The 13,268-nt window shown below is 34.0% G+C and overlaps 1 protein-coding gene and 1 non-coding gene across 3 annotated transcripts in view; one reads left to right on the top strand and one right to left on the bottom strand.

Moving 5' to 3' along the window:
- Window positions 1-13,268, top strand: part of FAF1 (Fas associated factor 1) — a 355,099-nt gene that overhangs the window by 129,655 nt on the left and 212,176 nt on the right. The window lies entirely within an intron of this gene.
- Window positions 636-739, bottom strand: LOC112486082. Its single transcript, XR_003048621.1, has one exon. It is a non-coding gene; the product is annotated as a small nucleolar RNA U13 (small nucleolar RNA).

Below are 13,268 nucleotides of genomic sequence, written 5' to 3'. Positions count from 1 at the left end.
CATTGAGCTGTATATCTGGTTTTAGCTAGTACCATACTGTTTTGATTATTGTAGCTTTATAGTATAGTTTTATATTAGGGAATGTAATACCTCCCACTTTTTTCCCCTCAAACTTTGGCTCTTTGGGGTCTTTTGTGCTTCCATATAAATTTTAGCATCAGTTGTTTTGGTTATGTAAAAATGCCATTGCTATTTTGATAGAGATTGCATTGAATCTATAGATTGCTTTATATAGTAATGAGATTTTAACAATATTAATTATTCCAGTCTATGAGCAAGGTATATCCTTCTGTTTCTTTGTATCTTCCTTTCTTTTTTTCATCATCGTATAGTTTTCAGAGTACAGATCTTTCACCTCTTTCATTAAATTATTCCTAGATATTTTATGCTCTTTGATGCAACTGTAAATGGGATTGTTTTCTTATTTTCCTTCTCATCGTTCATTATTTGTGTATAGAAGCACAACAGTATATTGATTCTATATCCTGCAACTTTACTGAATTCATTTAGTAGTTCTAATAGTTTTTTGGCAGAGTCTTTGGGGTTTTTTGTATCATGGGGTATAACATCATGTCGTCTACAAATAATGAGAGTTTTACTTTTTCCTTTCCGATTTGTTCTTTTTTATTTTTTCACATCAGACAGGTAATGTTCCAATGTCATATCAAGATTTGAGGGAGGCACATCTCACACAAGAGCGTGAAGACCTAATCATCATGCTTATCAAGTACAAAAGGATCTTCCTTTTTGATTTGGATGCCTTTTATTTCTTTTTCTTATCTGATTGCCATGGCTAAGACTTCCAATACTGTGTTGAATAGAAGTGGTGATAGTGGGCAACCTTGTCTTGTTCCTGATTTTAGATGAAAAGCTTTCAAGCTTTTCACCATTGAGTATAATATTAGCTGTGGGTTTGTCACATATAGCCTTTATTGTGTTGAGATATGTTTCCTTTTGTTCCCATGTTGAGAGTTTTTATCATAAAAAGATGTCGAATTTTGTCAGATGCCTTTTCTGTATCTATAGAGATGATCATATGGTTTTTATCCTTTATTTTATTTATTCGATATATCACCTTGATTGATTTATGGATGTTAAACCATCCTTGTATCCCTGAAATGAATCCCACTTGGTCATGGTATATTATCCTTTAAATGTATTGTTGAATTGGTTTGCTATTTTGTTGAGAATTTTTGCATCTATGCTCATCAAGGATACTGGCCTGTAATTTTCTTCGATATAAAGTTTTTATTAAGACTTTCTGTTTGGAATGGAGTGTCTCATTCTTTCTTCAGTTTTCACAATGAAATAGAATGAGCAAATTATTTTAATATTTAATTATATAATATTATTGCTAGATAAAGTAAACATGATTATGCTAGTGATAGAGTAATAATTTTTGTCAGTACAGTATTATTCCAGAACTGTGTTTAAGTTGTTTTTTAGAGTTTTATAATTTTTATACACATTTTCTTTTTTTTAGAGAGACCTTTGTCCCTAACTTCAATTATTGTCAAACTTTTTAATTACCACCTACCAAATATCTTTATTATTTATATAATGGAAGGTGAAAATTCATATTTTTCTCTACTACATTACTCACAGGACACTTCTGGCCACCAAATGTGTGGGGTTTTTTTTTTTTTTTCCACACAGCAGGCTATTCTTTAACATCCACTAGATATTCTACAGTTTAACTGAATTGTGATGGTATCTACCGGGAGATAGCATCAGATCCCACAGGTTCAGAGCTCAGTCCCACAAGACTGCCCCCATGTCAGACAGCAGTTGCAAGTGTAGGTTGTCATCTGTAATTGACCAACTTCTGACCAACTGGCTATAATTGGAGGATCCGACAACCCCCTACCCCACTTGGGTTTCATAATTTGCTAGAATGGCTCACAGAACTCAGAAAAGTTCTCTATTTAATATTACAGATTTATTACAAAGCATATTTTAAAGGATATAAATTAATAGCCAGATGAAGAAATAAATAGGATGAGATCCAGAAGGATCCCAAGCGAAGGAGCTTCTGTCCTTGTAAAGTCTGAAGTATGCCATCCTCCTAGCACATGGACAAATTCTTGTTCACCAACCTGGAAGCTCTAAAAACCTTTCAGCTAGCATTTTTGGTGGAGGCTTCATTACATAAGCATGATTGACTAAATCATTGGCTATTAGTGATTAACTCAACCTCTAGCCGCCCCCGCGGCCCCCCGCCCCATATCTTCCCAGAGGTGGAGAGGGTGGGGATATGGGTAGCTTAAAGTTGCAACCCTCTAATCACAAGGTTGGTTTCTCTGTTCATCATTCTCCATCCTGAGGGGTTTTCTAAAAGTGACCTCATTAACAAACTCAGGTGTGGTTGAAAGGGGCTTCTTATGAATAACGAAAGACTCCTTGCTCTTTTCACCTTTATCACTCTTATCAATTAGAAAATTCCAAGGGTTTTAGGAGCTGTGTGTTGAAGAAGACCAAATATATATTTATTATAGATGATACCATCACAGGTAGATAGTAGCAAAAAGAAAATGAAATTTGACTTTACTAAAATATAAACTGCTGAACTGAAAAAAGTTAAATCTAATGTAATTGCATTTGGTAGTTTGTTAATAGGGTTGTTTTAGGTTAAGAATTTAAAGATATTTTGGGTTGCTCCTTATCTTTTATGCTCTGATCATATATTAATGGGAAGTGGAATTTGCACACTGTTAAAAACTGCCAAACAGTATTTGTCCTCCTGATTATAGAAACACCAGATGATATAAACATAGAGTTATAGATATGGTTATCTAGGTAGGTATAACATTATTTTGTAGGTTAGTTAACAGAATGTAATCACTGTCATCCAGTATGTAATCCACATAATTATAAACAGACAAGAGATATCATTGATTATAATCTATTACTTTCCAGTAGCATGATTAAACAGATTTATCAAAAACGTCTTCCTGGGCTAATGGAAATGCTCTTCATTGCCATGTGGCCGACCTTAGTTTGATTGACAGTTGCTCAGTCCCAAAGCAAGCAAGCAGGGGCCTACAGTGCTTCTGAAATGCAGTGTTTATTGGAGAATGAGTCTTCATATAGAACTAGTCTTCCCTAGTTGGATTAGGAATTTTTACAATGTTATAGTGATACTGTTTCCTGTGTTAGAACAGTAAGAAAGACAGAAAAATTCAAAGCCAAACAAAAGACATAAAACACAGAGTAGCTGGGTGGTGGGAGGAGGAACATGTAGAGGCTCTGCCTACTAATAAAAACGTCATATTAATGCACATTTTATTAAGTCTAACTAAAAAGCCAAGGTGTATTTTTTCAATGTGTTAATCTAATATATTTTTTTATAAAACTAGAGATTATTTATGTGTGTATGTGTGTGATGTTATGTGCAATTCTGATTTCATGGAAGACAATTTAAAACAACAAAATTTATGCAGAACTTGAAAGGCTATGGTAATAATTATTTTTAACTTGTGATTTTCATTTTATGTTTCACCAAATAAAAATATTCTTTTGACATCTTAACTATATAATGGAGTCCAAAAACAATGTCCTATTGAGTTCTGTACTACATCATATTATTAAATATAGTAGACAGATAAAATTACTGTGCTAAACTGCATAATGAATCAAATTGATTTGTTTTTGCAGAATTTTGTTATAATTGGTAAATTCATAGAAATATTTATAACTTATAACCTAATTTATACTCTAAAAGGGAGAAAATAAAAGGTAATTATGATTTTTAGTGTTATGTTTTAGAGTTGGCAAATGACTAGAAGAGCTCTGAAATTGGTAGAGGAAAATAGGAAAGTTTATGTACATAATTATCCCCATTTCTTTCTTCATATTAGATTCGGGATTTTTTTTTAATGGTATATTTTATTTAGGTGGTTGGTTTGATGTTTAATTGGTTTTATTGTTTTGTTTCTCTGAGATGAGTCAGTGGATGCTGGAATATGGAAGGGAGTTGGATGATAAACTGCCCATTAATTGAAGTGCAGAACTTTGATGAGATCCTGCTGCTAGATTCCACCATTCCAATTCCAGTACAATGACAAACATTAGGTTCTTTCTTTATAAAGTATCAGTTTTCTTTAAACAGACTAGATAACATTGGTATTATAGTGTCACTCTTAAATAAAATTAATTATAACCGACTCAGGAAAGTAATGTAATTATAATCAGTCTCTCCAGACAAAAGACATCAAGATATTGAGAACAATTTTGGATTGCAGTCCCAGCTTGGCTAGGGCCTTAGATTTTTATAAAATGGGGAGCATTGTTTTTAGTTGCCAGGGTGATTCTAAAAATTCAGTATGCAGGAGTGGTTCATTATATGTGAAAGCAGAAATTACGAAGAACAATAATTAAAATGATTTATTTACGCTAATAAATATCAATAGTAATCCTTTTCATTCAACTCTTACTTGATTTTTATAACAAACCCTGCAAGGGCACAGGCTGTCTATGATACTTCCATTTTGTAGATGAGAAAATTGAAGTGTTTAGAAGAGTTGTGTGGATTTTTAAGGTCAACAGCAAATACTTCTGAATCTGAAGTCTCCATCTGACTCTCCATCTACTACTCCAAGCTCCTATGGCTTTCAGATTCTTGACAGAAATATACAAATCTTTATTCCAAAGATGCCTTCCTTTTTGGAGGCTCTTCTTTATTTTTATTTTTATTTTTAGTTATGTGTTTATTTATTTTTTACAGTAGAAAAGAAAAGTTTTATTAGAAGGGAAAGTACACTTCCAGATGTGGAAGCAGGCCTGAGCAAGAGAAGTGTGGCTCAAAAGGCCTGGAGGCTCTTCTTTAGAATGAGATTTTTTAAAAATCTTACAATTTGTCTTTATATACTCTTTGAAGAGCATTTATATACATTATTTTACTTACTGTAATTCTTAAGAATATTCATGAAATTTCAGTATGTGAATTCAATTTTAGTTACAGTACATTATTAGTAAAACGTAGATATCAAATAACATGCTCTTAAATTATTTACTGGCAAAACATTTTATCTTCAAGGTTTGGTGAAAACTATAGATTTGGAGAACTCTAAAACCTATCTTACAAAAATTTTTTTTCTTAAATTAATTTTACTGCCACTAGGGGGTGCCTGGTAATTGAGTCTTATTTTATATTTACAATTTCTTTCTGGAAAAAAAACCGGAAGCAGAGCAAAATTATGAGTGCCTATATGAGTGCCTATATGATATGAGTGCCTATAATTGAATTTTATTTAGAATTATTTTAAAGTAAATTATGTTTTTCAGAAAACAGAATTTCAAGCTTTCTGCAAATTTAAGAGCAAACTCTTAAATCATAATCTTTATAACAGTTGAAAATATTTGAAAACCTTTCTAATACATTAGATTTTACTAATTAATTGAAAATTGAGGTCCTGCTGCTAGGACCTCAATTTTGCTATGATTTATAGCATAATCTGAAGTTGTGCCATAGGTTGTACTGGAATTGGAATGGACCAAACCTATGGCACAACTTCAGATTATGCTATAAATCATAGTAAAATTAGAAAGGGAGAAAACTTTTATACTTGTTTCATAATATAGGAAAGATTCAGTCTATCAAAGATTTATTGATTACCTACTAGATAAAAACAAGCTCTGTCCTCAAGGAGCTTGTAACCTTTTCATTAAAGGTCTTAGGATTTTTTTTTATTCTTCTCTTTGCGTAAATTTTCCTTAGATGCCACTCACTCTTGGTGTTCTGTCTGCTACTCAGTAAGGTCTTCTTTTCTTCATCTGCTCTAAATGTTGGTGTTCTTAAAAGTTCCGTTCTTAGCAGTCACTGTTACTGTACCTCTGACATCTACTCTCAACCTTTCAGTTTCCAAATATGTATAGATGACTCACAAATCTCATTTTATAAACCCACATGTCTTAGTTGCTAATAGAACTCATCACTGATGTGTGTCCCATGTGTAATTCAAAGTCATATGTCTAGAACTGAGACTGTCCTGAGAAATCTGTACTACTGTCTATATTTTTTTTTTCTCAGATGTACAGTGGTGCAGAATACTGCTGCATATTCCAAGTAGGATGATGGTTATTTAAAATGCCATCGAGTTTGGCATATAAATAATTGATGACTTTGTTGAGATAGATCATTTTTGGCAGGAATATAATGAAAGCCAGATTATATAAATTTTAAGGGATAAATGAGAAATGGGGCATTGGAGTTACTTTTATTTTCAGAAAACTCGACTGTGAAGGGAAGGAGGAATAGGGTCAAATATTATTAGATGTATGAGGAGAGGGACAGCAATTAAGAAAAATTTGAAAATGCAAAATCAAGAAAGGACTGGTAGCCAAAAAGGATGTGGGAGTATTCAGCTCAAACTGCTACAACAGAATACCATAGACTGGTAGCTTAAAAAGCACATTGGTTCTTGAGGCTATAAAGTCCAAGATCAAGATTTCAGCAAGGTTTGGTTTCTGGTGAAAGCTCCCTTCCTGGCTCAGTTTCTCGCTGTATGTTCACATGACAGAGAGCAAGTTCCGATCTCTCTTTTTCTTATTATAAAGACACGAGTCCTATTGGATTAGGGTCCCACCCTTATGACTTCATTTAATTGTAATTGCCTCTTTACAACTATCTCCAAATACAGCCATATTGGGGGTTAGAACTTCAACATAAGACTTCTAGGTGTTATGTAGTTCAGTTCATAGCAGGGAGGCAGGGTAGAGTCCAGGGATTAAGTGTTGAAATGAAGTTAGCTAGCAGATTTAGAAATAGTAGGAAAGGTAGAATAGAAGATTGGAGCAAATGGAGAACATTTCTGGGTTCTGGATTTCGGAGCTGTACTAGTAATAGTCGACGACAAAGTGCAAATTATAGGTAATACTGAAATAAAAGATAGATAACAGTTACAAGAATAATGATCTTTAGGAAGTATGAAGTTAAAAATATACGGTAAGTGACAGTGATATAAATACCACTTATGAAGACAGGCTTTTTCCAAGCCCTTTATATATTTCTCATGGTAAATCATAAATAGGTATTATTACCCATATTTCGCCGATCACTGATTTAGGGGTAGTGGTGAGTTGATGAAGAGAGAAAGTGATTATTGAGAATTTGCTTAGGGACTTGTTCGAAGAAGGCTAGAGATACTGATTAACTTTAGTCTGTATAGCAGGTCCTCAAATAACGTCTTTTTTGTTTAACGTCATTTCATTATAAAGTTGGTAGATGCCATAGAAACCTAACTGTTGTTTATATCAATTAGCCTGTGGTAAAATTAGTTTTGTCATACGTCATTTTGCTTAATTTCGCAGAACCCATACACAATGTTAAGTGAGGACTTGCTGCATTACAAAATATAAACCTAGGTATAAATGTTGTGCCCTATAAGTACTATGGCCTATAAAGGACTTACATAATCTCGTGCCAGATTCTCTTATTTCATCCTTTATCACTCTCCCTCTGGCTCATAGCTTGCCAGCCACACTGGCCTCCTTGCTCTTCTTTAAACATTCTAAGCGTACTTCCACTTCAGGGCATTTGCACTTTGCTATTTCCCTGACTAGAACAGTCTTTCACCAGTTATCAACTTGGCTCATTCCTTCCCTTTATTCAGACCTCTTCTCAAAGGTCACATCCTCAGAGAGGCTTTTCTTGATTCCCCTGTCTAAACTCTGTCATACCTTCTCACTTTATCATGCTTTATCATTGCAATGCATTATATTAGTAATATTAGAATATATTCATATTCATATTTGTTGTTTGTTTCCCTCATTACAGTGTAAAGCTACAAGATTTCAGGGACCCGTTTTTTGTTCACTAGTATATCTTCAGCAGCTAAAAGAGTGCCCAAAACATAATAAGTACTTAGAAATATTTGTGGATATTTGCCTCTTATAAGAGACCAAAGCTAAGAATTAAAGTTCCAGTAGTAGGATATCAAGCATCATGCAGAACAGAGATTAGATATTTGGGGAAAAGAAGATCTTACAAGTGTCCCATAAATGTAATAAGTGAGACAATCTCTACTCTCTGGCATGAGCTTAGCCTTTATTTTTGTCCAATGTTCTTTATAGTTTTCCCCATCATAGTGTAGAGTAATGGAAGAGACTGTGGCTTTATAGTCACATACTGGTCAGTCCTTTATCTGACCTGCACTGGTTTTGTGGTCTCAGGTAATACCTTTCTTTTGAGTCTTGGTTTCCCTAGTATTATTTCAGGTATGGCTACCTTCTTTCCAATCAGATCCTGAACTGTGAAGGGCAGGAGAATTCTTACTGAACATCTCCCTCAGATCATGAAAGAGGCCCTTAATTAACAAACAGTTGTTATAATGAATATGAAAACTTTTATGACTAATTAAAGAATGCGATTTTTGTTCCATGCATATGTAGTCTCTTCATTGGCTATTTTGCTAATTATCAAACTAATCTTAAAGTTTTTTTCAAATAAATGGAGTGTCTATCTATCCTTTTATTCATGTAGGATGTCAATTATTCACTCATTTATTAGGTACAGTTTGAATACCATCTTACAATGTTTTAAGTCCTTGTTCTAGGTTCTAGGGATACAATGAGGAACAAGATGACAAGATGCCTGCTTTCATGGAGTTTACAATGTAATATGTGTAGAAGTGGGGTAGGGTATAGGAATAGGAAACAAACTATAAACAAGAAAAAATATCAGATAATAATAAGAGCTTTGCAGAATACTAAAAGAGAGTGACACGATAAGTAATTGGGTGACTACTGTAGCTCTGGAAAGGCCTGTCTAAAGTTGTACCATTTAAGCTGAGACTCAAATGATTGAGGAGCCATCAAAATGAAGAGTACTCTAGGCAAGGGAAATAGCTAGTGTCAAAGCCCACAGACCACGTGTAAACATACTAGTTGGAGAAGGTTTAACATTTTGGAATTTGGTATTACTAATGATCAATTTGCTAGAAAAGGACTGAGAGGATGGCTTGGTTAAAAAAAGACAAGTCTTTTCAACTTTGCTTTGGTCACATTCAAATAAGTGATGAAAATATCCAGCTCCATTTTAATTATATAGATTTTCTTAATTTTTATGGCAAGATGATAGAAAATAAGGTATGCTTTGTGTGTAGTTGTCCCTTTTGCAAGTAGTAACTGAGTTTACTGTTGAACTTTGACATTTTTATACTGGGAGGATGGTTCCAGTTAATATTTTCGTGACTTCTCTGGAGATGTTGTTGAGCTCTGGTCATACAGTCAAGCAAGTAATCCTCCTGTGTGGCCTCTGAATTGTGAAGTTACTTTCCACTATGACTTTGAATTAGTTGCTATTTGTGAAAGCAGGAGTAAATTCAGAGAGCTAACTGATACTCCTGTGATAATTGAGTAAAACACTGGCATTAAAATATATGGCCTTTTTTTTTTGTCTTTGGAAAACCAATAGTGGGAAAGCAGGTGACAGTAGCCTTAAATTAAGTGAGGGTAGAGAGTAATATTTTCCAGTAGGTACTGTGGAAGTAACTGAGGAGTCGCAAGTCAAGAGTTCTAGCCCCACCTCTGCCACAGAATCATTGTATGGCTTAGGACAGGTCACTCTTCTGCCCTGGACCTCATGTGCTACCAGAAAATAAAGAGGCTTTTCTAGATTCCTAGGCGACCGATTCTTAGTTCTTCCTTTCCTCTGGGTTTCTTAACAGTGGATTTTACACACAAAATCATATCCAAATTGAAAAACAAAACTGCTTTAATAGCCAGACTAGCACCTGATGGAACATGTGGCTTAGACTAGAGTCCTAAGTGGGGTTTTTTACCTCTCACTCTAGATCTAAATCTTAGGACTCACGTGCTTGGGTAGCATTAGAAAGAGTTATGACTGGGTCTTTAGAGCCTGATGGACTGATGCAATAGGTCTGCCTCCCCAGCCTAGTCACATAGGGAAGACAGCTTAGAGAGTTCATGGCAAGTTTTGTCCAGGGTGACAGAGGGTAAGAAGCAGAAGAGAATTTAATCCTAGGATATAGAAGGTGAAAGAGGAAGGTGATAGCCTCGTCCCTGACTTCTGGGAAACCTAACCTAATATAATGTGTGAGCTTGTGAATAATTGTAATAGTCTCTTCTCTTCTCCTGGGAGAATCAAGTCTAGAATGGGGAAGAAAAGTTAAAAGTGTTTTCATTTAGACTCTTCCTTTGTGGGGAAAAGCAGTAGAAACAGTATTCTCCCTATGAGCAGAGGCAGAAGCTTGAAGAAAAGCCAAAAAAAAAAAAAAACCCAAAAAACAAAACCATTCTTCTCATGATCCCTGAGCTCCCTGCTAACTCTGCCTTTGATAAGCACTTCACTATATCCATTAAGCATGGTATAATGGAAAGACTGAAGTATTCTTCCTCTGTCTCTGCTTGTAACCATCTAGCAACTGTGGTAGTGAGTATCTTGTACTCCTAGCTAAGAGGTGCCATGGTCTGGGTGGTATGTATATTGATACTCATACAAGCATTGTACCTTTTTGTTTCTTTTTCTCTTGCTCATCTCTCCCACCCATTACTGAGGTCATTCTAAACACTCATCTGCCCCTATTATACCAACTGAGATAACTGAGATAACTGTTGTGGGATTCATTTATTAGGAGGACATTCTGAGGATGCTTTCAAATAGCTCTCATCTTACTTCTGTTACCCTGACACTTCACAGTCTCTGCACAAATGTTAATCCTTGGAATATTTTTCACTCTTTTGTCCATATCCTGCTATTTCAGTGTTTGGTGTACTTCCTTAATGCGAGAAGAGTCACATCCATGAGAGCTCTGAGTTAGAATGAGAGGAAATTTCTAGGACATCATGTTTGGAAGGAGTTAAAGCAATCATCTAATCTAGTATCATTTTGTGACTGAGGTAACTCAGGTACACATAGAGGAAGTTAAATAGTCCATTAGGCCTTAGCTTCTTCACCCAGAGTGATGAGGATGATAATTTCTACCTCTCAGAGCTTTTTGGAGAGGGCTAGTGTGATTAAATAAAATAGCACATGTGAGCATTGGACCTGGCACAATGCAGGCGCTCATTAGTTTCTCTTTCCCAGATCACAGAGCTAGTTAATAGGTGAGCCAATTCTTGGCTCTCATATGGTTCTTAACTCCAAACCACTCATCATATTGCCTTTTAGCATTGCACAAAAGGTCAAAGTCAATTTGGTCCTCAACATAAAGTCTCATTTCAACCTAGTTCGTGTGTAAACTAGGAGCAATGCCCACTAGACTATAGTAGATGCTCAATAAATCCCTTTAAATTAATGGAAGAGGTGATGTAGCTCCTTCAGGAAGATATGAACAATTTCCAGTGGGGTACTTCTTTGGCTAAGTATTTTTATTTTTAAACTAGAAAAAAAGCAATAGGTTTTTTTGAAAAAAGTTTTCTGAAATGTCATTTAAAATGGTTCTATGAGTATGTCTTCTTCATGGTGGCTTTTTATTGATTAATATTTGTGAGATTTTAGCAGTGTGACAGAAAAAAGGCCTTAATAAATGACAGTTTTCAGAAAGCTTTATATAAGCAAGTAAATGTTCTGAATGGATTTTTTCTTCTAAAATGCTTTACAAAACAACTTTTTTTTTGTTTTTACAAAAGATTCATCTTTGAAAATATTACACTAGTGTTGTAATCAGTACAATTTTGATAACAATTTGATATACCATTTTTAAAGTAACTCAAGAATAAATTTATTTTATTTATAAATTTATATTGTATTTTATTGATTTATTATTAAAGTGTCTCAAGAATAAGTTGAAATAATCACGGTTTCAAGTGCATTATTGTATTACCATTCAACTTTAATTCTAGTGAGTGCTATTAGATTTTATAAAAGTGAAATTTAAGAAGTGTTGGGTTGATAAATGTTTCAGTAAATGGCTACTGAAAAGTGGCTCATTTTAAGAAGAAGCGGACATTTTCCTAAAGTTATGCATTCTGGATGAAAGAAGAAACTTGTCCCCAGTTAAAGCATTGATGGAGATCACAACACATCTAATTGGATTGATGTACTGCATCCATTTATATAGTTTACTGCCTGTTGATAGGTCAGTGACTATTGAGATTAGCTTGTTAACATCACACTTTGAAAAAGAACTGCAGGTTGATTAACTTGGTCAGTAATTCAATAAACAAAAATGAATGTATCTGTAAATGTAATTTTGGGGGGGCTTTCTTCATATTTTGTCTAGATGGATAGAATTATATTTTGACAGTTTTGCTATGAACTACTTGATAAATCACAATATATCACTATCACCACTAATTACCACATTTTGATTAATCTTATAAATTTTGGTTAATACGGAATCCAATATATCACTATATTGATACACTAATTATAGACATAAGGACACTTGAACTTTGAAATCATCTGAAAAATGTTATTAAGAATTATGTGAAACCAAATGTTTGTTTATATAGACATTTAATTGCCAGCAAAAGAAGCAATTAAAAGTCACTGCAGAGTAAGAGGCCAACCTTTGATAAACGTGGTTTTAAGATTGTTACAGAACTTGTGGTGATGATAACATGGTGTCTTGGAGGATGTTAACAACTGTAGCAGAGTGTTAATTAAGAATGACGTAATCTGCAGCTCAGAATTATTAGTATCATATGTTAGCTTAGCTGGACAGGAGCAAAAACCTAGTTTCAGTTATGATGAGGGCTCAAATTGTATTTATCGTGGAAAGATTAACATTTTCTTTTTACGCTGTTCCTGAGACAATTTAAAAATCCTGAATGAAATACAGTCAAATGTAAACATCAAGTCCCTAGCTCATTTACATATGTGCCAGATTTTCAAACTGATTGCTATTTGAACCTAATCTGTCATTGCTGGCTGCATTAGCTACAACAAACATTACATTTACATATTGATTTCTTATTTTGTTTTAGTGTAAATAATCCATAATTATAGTAAATTTGGTCTTCTGTTGACAAGAGCTAATATGACTATAAGTTTAGAATGGAAATTTAAATTGCCATGTGTCATGCTTTTTAATTTAAGATCTTGATGTATCTAAAAGGATAAAAAGATCATTGTAGATCATAAAATATTCCCAAAGAGACAAAAGAGAGAACATTTGTAATGCCTTTTGGAATGAGATGTTGTAAAATATTAGTGAAAAATTCAACAACACATTCCAAGTTTACTATTTACATCTTTATAATAAAAAGTCACCGTAATTTGCTGTTTTCGCTTCAATATCAGGTCGTATTTAAAAAAATAAAATCTATTGGAAATGAACCTTCTAAGCCTATTATTTTACAATTAT

The sequence above is a fragment of the Pteropus alecto genome, unplaced genomic scaffold (genome assembly GCF_000325575.1).
Source record: "Pteropus alecto unplaced genomic scaffold, ASM32557v1 scaffold25, whole genome shotgun sequence".
NCBI classification, from domain to species: domain Eukaryota; kingdom Metazoa; phylum Chordata; class Mammalia; order Chiroptera; family Pteropodidae; genus Pteropus; species Pteropus alecto.
Note: the sequence above shows the minus strand (reverse complement) of the source record. Positions and strands in the feature narration are given on the sequence as shown.